Source organism: Pinus tabuliformis, chromosome 6, assembly GCF_031772625.1.
Source record: "Pinus tabuliformis cultivar Carrire ecotype Pingquan chromosome 6, CPIR1, whole genome shotgun sequence".
In the NCBI taxonomy this organism is placed as follows: domain Eukaryota; kingdom Viridiplantae; phylum Streptophyta; class Pinopsida; order Pinales; family Pinaceae; genus Pinus; species Pinus tabuliformis.
This window is the reverse complement of record NC_142292.1, coordinates 150257400-150269868: the sequence shown is the minus strand read 5'-3', so window position 1 is coordinate 150269868 and position 12469 is coordinate 150257400.

Sequence of the window (12469 nt, the reverse complement as noted above, 5' to 3'; positions counted from 1 at the left end):
CAATATTATGAGAGAGAGAGAGAGAGAGAGAGAGAGAGAGAGAGAGAGAGAGAGAACTCCAACACTGAACTAACAAAAGGTTACCAACTGATCCTCAGATTCCTTTTTATGGATGAGGCCTCTATTTTCTTCATTTTCCATTATTTTCCTTCATTTTAGTCTTCACATGCAACATCTGACCTTTCACCTCCTTTTTCTCCTAATTTCCATTATTTTGATAATAGATGTGCCCAACATTCATCTTGGAATAAGTGTCCCATCGATTGTGGTTACTTTTTTTAACTTTTATTACATGGAATTTTTACCAGGGTTGTGACGTAGTCTATCTCGGTTTGGAAAAGGGTTAAACATATACTGAGTAGACTTATTTTCATTTACTTTAACAAGTTCAAAAATACAAGTACTCAACAATCTTTTCATATTTTGGGAGTCTAAAAATATTTTAAATAGGACTACACCTGAAGGAATAAGTTATATAAAGGGTAGAAACTGGTTTTGCTCATGATGGAACTGCTCAAAACACACAAAATTCAAGAGGCTTGCTAATAAGAGGACTCATTGCAACTGTTCCTGAGAAAAAGGTAAAAATCAAGTGAAAGCATATGATTTTCCAAGCTTATGGTGACGATGGAATGATAAAACCAAGGCTCATTTGGCATAAACAGGCTGATGAAAAAATGAAAATCACAAGAGTTAAAGTGGGAATGGTTTCATTTTTACACAAGCTTGAAACATGGGAAACTATGCTTGAAAATACTTGAAGATGGTTTCATTTTTATACAATCTTGAAATGGAGAAAAGCTATGCTTGAAATAAGTTTTCATTACCCCAACATAATGACTCAATTCAAGGTACATTCCCCCAAGCTTCATTTATTTCACCTAAGTAGACTACTAGTTACTAATAGGTGGATGGAATGAAGGTTCGTTTATGAGATCAAGTAAAATACTCGACTGGAAATTTATGAGATCTAATCAAATATTAGAATTGGAGGGAGATATGTTTTATTTTTTAATAGGATTGACACAATAAAAGAAACTTTTCTCATGACCTTGTTTCATTTTTTAAGGACCATGACACAAGAAAAAGGAAATCTGCTCAAGGAACCTTGATTATGACCTATAAGAGGCCATGGCCATCAAGAGGTTATCATCATATGGAAGAACAACTCTCTAAAAGGATACATATCAAAGGATCTAATGGAAAAATCAGACTCCAATGCCTCCAGTAAATGATGTACTATATCACCTACTAGATAATCAGTAGACACGGGCATGGAATAGGTCACCACATAATTAACCTGTGGCGGGGAAGATACCACTTGCATATAAGGACCATTTATGGAAGTTGATTTATTGGGAGTCAAATTAGGACTAATGAATGAAAATTGGTCAACAGTCATGATTCTTCCTTGATGCGACAAATACATCACATGAAAGAGTGAAGAGATAAGAGTTCCCATGACATAAACATAGTCATGCCCAAGGAGTAAATTAAAATCCAAAGGGGCTTGGACTACCATCACATCGATATAAACAGTCTTTCCTCCCAAAGTAATAGGAAACATGGGAATGATCCCTAACGGTTGACTCATTCCTCTGTTAAAAGCCAATAGATTCTGGGTAAAGGGAACAAGCTATAGAGAAACTAAATCTTGCCAAGTAGTTGAAGACATAATACTAACAGATGCACCTTAATCTATCATTGTTCTAGGTGCGCCAATATTATAAGTTCGTACTATGATTTGCAAGGGCATGTAAAGAGGAAGACTATATCCTGTCAATCGACTCCAATCAAAGAAAGTGGCCATGCTACTTGGAGGGCGTGTCATGGGAATGAGAGAACTACCCACTTGTGTTATGGGAATGGGATAACTTCTCTCCAGTGTCATGGGAACTAGAGAACTATCCCCCAAATCATTGGAACTTGAAGAAACGAGAAGAACCCTAGCGACATGATCCCCACCCTCTACAGGAAAAGTAAAATCGACTGAAGGTGGAATCAGGTCAACCATTTTCTCAACCAATGGTTGGTAGGGAACCGGCTCATGGGATTCACTCTCAGAGAGAGTGGGATTGGTTTGACTTATATTATGATCAATCAATTCATCAACTAGTGGTTTATTAGGGAAAGCTTTCGATAACTAGTGGGAAGACAAAGCTAAGCAGATGTAAGGTTTCCAACACTTTTGAGGCTTCATCCATATAAGGATAAAGGTGAATAGGATGATTACCTTCACTTAAATTACAGGGAAATTTGACTTTACCCTTTTTCCCATGGACATTACTATCACTGGTTGATGGTTTATCACCAACATTATCTCCAAAGGATGATGACAAAGGCTAATGTGAGCTTGTGGACCACACTTCTAACACCTTGGGAATACTAAGGCAATCTCTAAGAAGTTGGTCACCCTTACATAACCTACAAGGGAATTTAACTTTGTGGGGTTGATTGGAACATTCCTCCATACTAGTTTCATTCGTAGCTATTACACAAAAATATCGTCACCATGATTATTTGCAGTCAGTATGGGTCTATCATCACTTGTACTGTCCTCCTAAGCAAGTCTCAGACCTCAGCTCTTCAAGTCAAGCTTTGAAAATGAGAGAAAGACATTGAAAATCAACAAAGGTTTGGTTCCGCACTTTCTCTCACTGTTTCCTGCGGTCTCGCACCTCCTGTTCACAAAAACTGCGGACCTGCCTACTCTGTCCCTAAAGGAGTGGGTGCAGACCCCTGTCAAAGTCAAAAAGGCGCAAGTTTATTCTAAAAAACTCACTTTGGGTTAATTCTAGATGATTCTAGAAGGAATTTTGACGTGGATTGGTCGGTCTTAGGTGGTTCATGCATCCCAAAAGAGAAGGAGTTAATCCCTTGATGAGAGGAGCTATCCCTTTGAAGGAGGACTTTATCCCTTTGAAGGAGGACCTAGTAACTTCCCTCCATTGCACTATAAATTAAGGCATTGGGCTGTTTGCTGGAGAGGTTAGAAGTTGAACATTTTTGAGGGTAAATGCTGGTGGAATTGAGACTTCCTAGTTAAGCTTGAGAGGAGAGATCACATACCCTTTTGGGCTTCATTGGGAAGAGAGTGAAACTTTTCAAAGTAGATGAGACTTCTTGTTGGACCCTAGGAGGAGCTTGTACAACATCATGGCACAGGTTGTAAATTTCTTCTTTGATTTGAATTAATACAATCAGATTCATTTTTCTCAACAAATTGTCTTATGTCATTTGTTTCATGAATTCCTTGATCATCATGTTAAGTATGCTTTGTGATATTGGCTTTTCATGTGCTATTTAATTTGTTTGCTTGTTTGTGTTTGCAGATTCGCAACAAGGGAGCTCATTCGGATCAAAGGAGTGAGGCTTCCACAAACTTGCATTGGACCCAAGGTAGGCCTAAACACTTGTTTTCCTTTGTTTATAAATGCATATTTAGAGAAAGATAGTTTTTGATTGGCTTGCTTGTCACTAGATATTGTTAGATTCTAGGAAGGTCTAGTTTGTCTGCAAGATCGACTCATTCCGTGTGACAAAATGGCGACTCCACTGGGGACTTGATTTTTTCCTTGTTTTTACTTTGATTTGAGAAACTGTGTTTTTGTTTCTATTTTTGGCTTGTTGTGTGTGGATTTTTTGTTTTTCATAACTTTGGGAGAGGACCGCACCCTAGGCTTGGGACACAGTGCGGACCTATCCACACTTTTGCTTTTAGCACAGAGCGGTACCGCACCTCTGTTAACTGTGGGCCTGCGGACCCTGTCAAAATTTTGGAAAACCTAATATTTTCTCTGTTAGTCAGCTTAGTTTTTGTTTAGATGTTATTATCCCTTGCCCAAACCTGCATATAACTTGTCAGAAGCTTTTCTTAGGTTAATTCCATTGGTGTTAGGGTTTTAGGTGAAATTACTAGAAGTTTTGATTGTTGGGTTTGGTTTTCATTTTGGTCTTGTAGTAGCTCTGAGCTTAGAAGCTGTAGAAACCTCAGATCGCCTTGGTTTTTGCTAGCCTTCTTATGAGTCTGACCATTTGAAAAATCTACCTTTGTTGAGGAATCCACCTTGTGTTTTCTCTTTACGAAACTTCGAAAAAGCTTGTGTTAAAAGTTTGGATTTCATTTTTAGAAAAGAAAACAAAAATTGGTTGTTTTTTGACTGATTTGTGATTTTGGACAAATTAGTCCTTAGTTTGCTTGTAGCTAAGTAAAACATCCTTGAAAAAGACATCTTGTAAGCTTTGACTTCAAATAGGTTTTTATAGTTTATAGATCACAAGATTAGTCATTTCCATAGTTTTGAGTGTTTTATAAAAAATAAAAAATCTCTTTTGGAAAAAAGTTTGTTTTTGTAGTCTTTGAGTGTTTTGAAAGAAAAGGGAAATTTTTGTGAAAATAACTAGTTGCCTCGTTTTGAGTGCATTGGAAAAGACAAAAAGCTCTTCTTTTAATTTGTTTGTTAAGAAAGATTTGTGTTTACAAGTATTTGCATTCTCAAACTCTTTCCTAGCTAGAAGTTCATTGAGGGGAAAGATTGCTTAATCATCTTAAGTGCATTTTTTAGTGATTTCGAGTCGAGTCTTCACACCACGAGTTTCATCTCCGCACCTCTTGACTTAAACAAAAACCAATAAAAATAACGCTTAAAGTAAAATCTATCTAGTAATATTTTTATTTCTAGGGCTCTGATACACCAATATAGCTTAGGCTAGTGTCTTGGAGTAGGGAGTAATTAACTCTCAAAGACAGTAAAAACAAACAAGTAGCTGTATCTTGCGGTAGGATAGAAATCCAATTGTTACATTTATGCTCTGGGAAAGCTCCTCTTAAAGGAGAAGCACGAGATCGTGTCCGAATCAGTGTGGGAATCAATCCTTCCTCATTGGGAACGACGCCAGATATTCACGTATTAAAAACAGTAAACCTCGGATTAACCATTGTCGAGGAGCCTGGGGTCACTTGTTGGTAAACATTGGATTATGTCAAGGAGTCTTCAAGGGGATTGAGCTTGTTACTCTGCCCTTGTGTGCGTATCAGATCGTAGACTGTTCCCCCAGGTATATTTGTTTCCGTTGGTAACCTTAGTGACCATATTCTATAGGATTTTTCCTAAGGTGACAGTGGTGGGAATATCCCACTATACCTGGAGCAGACGTCGGCTAGACTCACTTGGATTTTCTGCGGGGTTCTCTTCACTCGAGACAGTTTAGTGGAGAAACTTGTGCCAGTCTATTCATTAAGCAGGTTGCTGGGGTAACTATTCCAACCGCCATTTCTGTATTGAACTCTACGACGTTGGGCTTCATCACCAACTAGTGTTTTCAATACGGAAAGTTACTATTTGTGTGTGTCTTGATCTCCTATATTCTTTAGGCGTGTGATTCAAATTTGTTTGGTTCTTTAGAGGCTTTGGGTGGTTTTCATTGAGATTTTACTTTGTTTGCATGTGAAGTAGTTAAAAGTTTTAATCGTGGCTGAATTACCGAGGAAGTCCCGTAGACTTCGGGGCCAACCTCCTGAGTTTTCACCAAGCTAGCCTGAAGGGTTAAGAGCCCTCGTAACTCCTAGAGACAGTAGAGTTGGGTCACCTGAAGAAGGAGAGTCTTATTTGGTGGTACATCCTGATTTTCAAGCTTTAATAACAGATTATAATCCACAATCAGTGTCTGTTTCCGAAGTTACTAATAGCTTTTCATCTACTAGTGATATAGGTGAGGAACCTAAAATACTCGAACCTGAAAGTGAATTTGCTGCTACCCCAACATCGGGGTTTACCTCTCCAACTTCTAGTGGTCCTGGTTCACCTAGGGTAGAAAGAATAATTACCCAAAATCTTCCTTCTAGACTTATAGCTATCGAATAACTTTCTACTCCGGAAGAAGAATTAGGCATCCCTATCCCTGAAAATCAACCTGTTATTGAACTAAGGGAGTGTGAATCAATTTTCTACAGTCCACCTAGGAGCAGTGCTTGGTATCTTTCATTGACTAATTTTTTGGAAAACCCAGGGCTAAGTTATTCACCACCTCGTATTCCTTATCACCCAACACCTAGAGGTTACTATCCTCCGTTAAATATGTCAAGAAAGTCGTCCATGTTTACTCAATCGCCATAATAATTTTTGTACGGCGGTCCTTTTGTTCCCTCTGGGTATCAGTCACTTTCTGGTACTTTTGTAGGAGCATCTCCTCAACCCATTGAACAAGGGTTATTAACTGGAAAGAATGGTACTAAGTCGTTGAGTGTAGAAGATATTCTCATGATGTCAAGCACTATTCCTAATCCTCAACCTCAAGGTGGCCAGTTATCGCCTGGGGGGCAGCCTCAAAATCCTCAATTATCACCTGGGGGGCAACCTCAAGGTACCCAATTTGCACCTGGGGTACAACCTCAAGGACAGTACATACCTACGAGACAGTATGTTCCTCAAGGTCAACCCCAGACTCAATATGTACCTCAAGGTCAACCCCAGTATCAATATGTACCTCAAGGTCAACCCCAGTATCAGTACGTGCCTCAAGGGTATCAACCCCAAGGTTAGTACTCGAACCAAGGTTTCTAACCACCCTTCGGCCAATCATATGTTCAAGGAACGGGAAATGTACCTTCGAATTATCAACCCTACCCTCAACCCGGTTATGGTCCTCAATATTCTCAACCTGTTACGGGTGCGTACCCGGAATGAATTTAGTGTGGGATCCATCGCAAACTCAACAAGTCTTGCAACCGAATGTACAGTTGTCATCTCAAACTGGACAACCCTTAGTTTCTAATTCACCCCAGCAACCTATCCAGTCTACTAGCCAAACTTCTGTACCTTCGGTAGTTTCTCAGCTTGGGCCTAGTACGCCTCGTACTCTGCCTCAAACGGCTGCTGCAACTGCTGCAACATCTGTTCAATCTACCCCACCTACTTCTGGAGTATCGACAGCTCCGGTTTCTACTGTTCCTGTATCTACTCCTCAGACATCTTTACCTCAGTCTGGATCCACAATTGAAACTTCGGTTCAGATGCCTGTAGGACAACCTTGTTCAAGTACGGTTGTCACAAGTCAACCACAGTTTACTTATCAACTGTACCAGGGACAGTACCAATTCGGTCCTGCTGTGCAGTAGCCAGTCTATCAGTATCAATTGTACCCTGGGTATACACATCAACAACCTCAACAATCCCAGTACGGTCCGGTTAATCCTGGTTTTCCGAGAGGATACAATCCCAAAGGAAATTCCTATTCCTAGTTATCCAGGATATCCTCCTCCTGGGGCTGGTTTCATGACCCAGAGTTTTAGGGACCCTAATCGTCAGTTACCGTTTATCGCAACTTTGGACTTGCCTGACTTGTCACACCTAACAAACGATCCCATTAACTATCTTCCGTTTTGGCCACCAATGCCGAATAAGTTGCCTAGTGATATTCCTAAGTTTGAAGGCAAATCAAGAGAGGACCCGTTGAACCATGTGATGACTTATCACCTCTGGTGTGCATCTAACTCCATTTCAGATGATTCAATCCGTCTAAGGCTTTTCCAGTGCACTCTAATTGGTCTTGCGGCCAAGTGGTACATTGAGTTACCGCGAGCCACTTTTTATAACTTTAGTCAGTTAGCTACCTTGTTTGTAACTCATTTTCAGTTTCCAATCAGATATGACAATGGCACGGAATTACTAACTTCACTAAAGCAGTCGATGTCCACTTACATTTCAGATCACATTCATGAATGGAGACATCGACGGTGTTTAGTGAATGTTTTTATTCCGGAGCAGATCTTAGCTGAATGGCTTGTAAAATCTTTATTGCCAAAGATCACTGAGGATGTAGCTAAGGCTGGAGTCGTTAATGAGGAGCAAGTAATTGCTCAAGCACAATACCTTGACTTGGTTTATACTCAGTCAGGTACGTTACACGAGAAAATCCCGATCTTCCTAAGCAAAATCAAATCGCTGCAGCTCCTTCAGGGTCTCATGCCGCTGATGGTATGATTGGTACGGTTAACACCAAAAGTAAGAAGAAGTCTTCCAATAATTCTTCTCCTATCATAACCTTGCCAGATTCCCCGACAGGAGATTCTTTCGCGGAGATTTCCGCCGATATTCATGTTGTAGAGTCATCTACAGCCAAATCAAAATCTGGTGGTGAGAAGAAAGGGAAGAAGAAAAATAAAACGAATAAAAATTCAAAAGAGAAACCAGAAAAAGTGGAATCAAATGATGAGAAATGTAAACCTCGTTATCCTTGTCTCATTTGTGACGAAGAGCATTTTACAAGAGACTGCCCTCATCGTGCAGAGGTTGCGAAGATTGTCAAAGGTTCCCAAACGCCTGCTGTTTTGAAGGATCCTTTTCCAAGTCAAGACAGTAAGATGATAGGTTCTTCCTCGAGTGCCAATGAAGAACCCACATTGATGATGTCCCATGTTAGGATTGCGACTCGATTGCATGATTATTGTAGTAAAAGTCCTGTTGATGGTAAAGAAGCGGAATCTTCTCATTCTAACCCATCAAGCTCAGCTCCCGGTTCCGATCCACTACAGATCAAGAAACCTAATCCAGACTTAGTAATCAAACCGCCCGCCAAGAGTATACTTCGAAAGTCAGCTTTCAATCCACATGCGAGAGCGGCTTAGAACTATAACATTGTTGAGGATTTAGCTGTTTCACCTTCAGCAATGTCGGCTTTGGAAGTGCTGCAATCATGTCCAGCACAGCGTAAATTACTTTTGTCGGCTATAGGAGCTGTTGACGTTCAAGACTCGAACCTAATAATTTTCGATCTAGAAAATAGTACACCACGCTTACCTCATCAAATGGCTTTCCAGATCCCAGTGATAGTAAAAACCAGGCTTATTCATAGGAGTGTGATTGATGAGGGAGCCTCAATGTGTATTATGTCGATACAGTGTTGGAGATCGTTTGGTTCTCCTTCACTAAATCAATCCTCGACGATTCTAAAGGCCTTTGATGGCCGTGGGTTTCATCCTTTTGGCATTCTACAGGATTTACCTATAGGGGTTGAAGGAAAAACTGTTAATCTAGATGTGGAGGTGGTTGATGCCCCTCTAGATTACAACCTTCTCTTGGGTCGTAGTTGGTCTTACGCTATGAAAACTGTCGTTTGATCGGTCTTTCAGGTTATAAAGTTTCCTCATAATGGAAAGATCATAACAATAGACCAGCTGGCTTACTTTTCATCCAACCCAGCCTCTTCTGAAAGCATTTAGCATGTCGGTAAAACGACTATCCCGTATAAGGATGTTGGAGTAGGACTAGTTAAAGATGTCGGTTTACTGGGAACGTTTCATTTTCCTTCGATCAACGCATCGTCTTCTTTTGCAACCATTCATATGATTTCGTCAGACACCACTGTTTATGACGATCCTTGGATCGTACCTTCTGAATCTGAGATAGACTCATTTGGTGATGTTATGTCTTTGAGTCCATATGAAATTGCATTTGAGGCCGTGCAATCGTTTTCCGGCCCATCTTCAACTAGAATTGACTTAATGAATGTGGTCCGTGAGGAATCACTTTTCACATCAAGCTCAGATGCAACAACGTTTTCCGAACTTGTTCACTCTGATGAGAAATATTGTGAAATCCTATGTGCAGATGATTTACCATGGGAAGATCTCCATCACAGATCTTCGTTCTTACCCGAGAATGATCATTTTGAAAATGATTTTTCATCAATTTTTATGACTGAATATGTCAATGAACCTTAGAATCCAATGAAAAATCCTGATTCAGAGTTAAATTTGGGAAACATCTCTCGAACTATTCCTATTGACATTTCAGTTAAGCCTAGAATTGTTGAAAACATTCATATAGGTGCCTTGTGTACAGAAGATGAAATTAAAATATATAAGGCCCTAGTTCAAGAATTTCGTGACGTGTTTGCCTGGTCATATGAGGAAATGCCAGGAATTGACCCCGCAATTGTTGTTCATGAAATCAAGACTTACCCAGATGCTAAACCCGTCCGGCAACGTTTGCATCAGATTCACCCAAGAAAAGCTGATGCTATTAAAGCAGAAGTTGAAAAATTACTCAAAGCAGGTTTCATTTATCCAATTCCGTTAACGGATTGGGTGTCGAATATTGTTCCAGTTAACAAAAAGCAAGGGACAATAAGAATATGTATCGATTATAGGGACATTAATCGAGCCTGTCGAAATGACAATTACCCAATGCCCTATATCGATCAAATCATTGATGATTGTACCGGCAGCGAAATATTCTCCTTCATGGATGGTTTTTCTGGATACAATCAAATCAATATTCTACCCGCCGATCAACCAAAAACGGCTTTCATTTGTCCATGGGGGACATTTTCTTATTGCAAGTTACCTTTTGGGCTCAAGAATGCCAGCGCAACTTTTCAAAGGGCCATGTGTTATGCGTTTCATGACATCAAGCACATTGTGCAACCCTATCTCAATGATTTGCCTTCTCATTCATTACATTGAGCTGATCATCTCATCCATTTACAAGCAATCTCTATGAGGTGTAGGCATTATCGGATTAGGTTGAATCCACACAAGTGTGTTTTCTGTATAGAAACGGGTCGATTGCTGGGGTTTGTTGTTTCGAAAGCCGACATTCGCATCGATCCCTCGAAGGTTGAAGCTATTGTCAAATTGCCTCCTCCTTCGAGTCTTCGCCAACTCCAAAGTTTGCAAGGGAAAGCAAACTTTTTACGACGATTCATTCCTAACTACGCCGAGGTTACAAAGGGTTTTACCCGGTTGTTGAAATAGAATACTCCATTCTATTGGGATGAGATAGCTCAGAAATCTTTTGATGCACTAAAACACGCGTTGACCCATGCACTGTTATTGCATCCTCCCAACTACAACCAAGACTACTTTTTGTATCTCGCGCCTCTCATTCCACCATTAGAATGGTCTTAGTTCAGGAAGATGAATTCGGTACTCAACATGTGATATATTACCTTAGTCGAACTTTAAATCCAACTAAGCTAAAATACTCACATGTGGAGAAATTGGCATTGGCAGCTATTCAAGCTGTCCAACATTTTCGTCACTACATTTTACTACATAAAACTACAGTAATTTCTGATTGCAACCCTATGATCTACATTTTGACCAAGCAATTGCTAGGGGGAAAGTACTCCAAATGGATTGTGATCCTGCAGGAGTTCGACTTGGAATTTGAAAACTCTAAGTCTAAGAAATCTTTAGTTTTTGCGGAGTTAATGTGTGACTTCCCGCGTGCTTACACGGAAACTGTGGCGGAGGAGCCCATTGCGGATGAATCCTTGTTTCTAATATTAGCACTTTAGATCAGTGGTATGGGGATATCATCGTTTATCTCCAGACCCAATCCTTTTGGCCAAAAATTTCAAGGTCAGAACGTCAGAAAATACGATTCCAGTCCCAACAATTCAGGATTATTGGAGATACTCTTTATCGCCGTAGGGCGGACTCTGTTTTTCAACGTTGTTTAACTCGCAAGGAAGCTGAAAGGGTTCTAAATGACTGTCACTCTGGAGCGTGTGGAGGTCATATGTCTGGGTATGCCACAGCCCAAAAGATATTGCGCGTTGGCTACTTCTGGCCGTCTTTGTTTAAAGATTGTATTAATGCGGTCTGAAAATGCCACAACTACCAAATTTTTTATCGAAAGATGCACGCTCCACCTACTCTCCACCCTATAATTTCTATTGGTCCTTTTTCCAAATGGGGTATCGATTTTATTACATGTAACCCTCACTCGGCCAGGAGGCATGTGTATATCATCCTTGCAGTAGATTATTTTACTAAGTGGGCCGAGGCGATGCCTACATTTGAGGCAGATGGCAAAACAGCTACAATTTTCGTGTTCCATCATATAATTGCTAGGTTTGGTGTTCCACAAGTGATTATCACTGATCATGGGTGTCATTTTCGAAACATTATGATGACCGAACTTACAGGCCAGCTTGGCTTGCGTCACGATAGTTCAACTCCTTATTATCCACAAGCTAATGGTATGATTGAATCCATCAACAAAGTTTTAGTTATCATGATCTGACGAATCATTGATTCATCGGTTGAATTGGCATAACATGCTATTTTCAGCGCTTTGGGCGTATCGAACCTCAGTAAAAACGTCAACAGGGTTCACTCCTTTCCAACTAGTTTATGGTCTGGAAGCTGTGTTACCCATTGAATGTGAAATTCCATCATTGCAAATGGCCATCGAGTTACTTCCAGCCACTTCCGAAGAGGAAAAACGTTTGTTATACTTGGATCAATTAGATGAGAATCGACGTGATGCTGCATTGGCGATTGAAACTCACGTAAACGTATTAAAGCTCAGTATGATCGAAATGTAACCCCTCGAAATTTTTTGAAAGGAGATCTAGTCTTATTGTACGATCAAGCTAATGATAAATTAGGCGCTGGAAAATTCGTTCCTATGTGGCATGGTCCCAATGTTGTCAAGCGAAAGCTAGAAAAAGGGGCCTA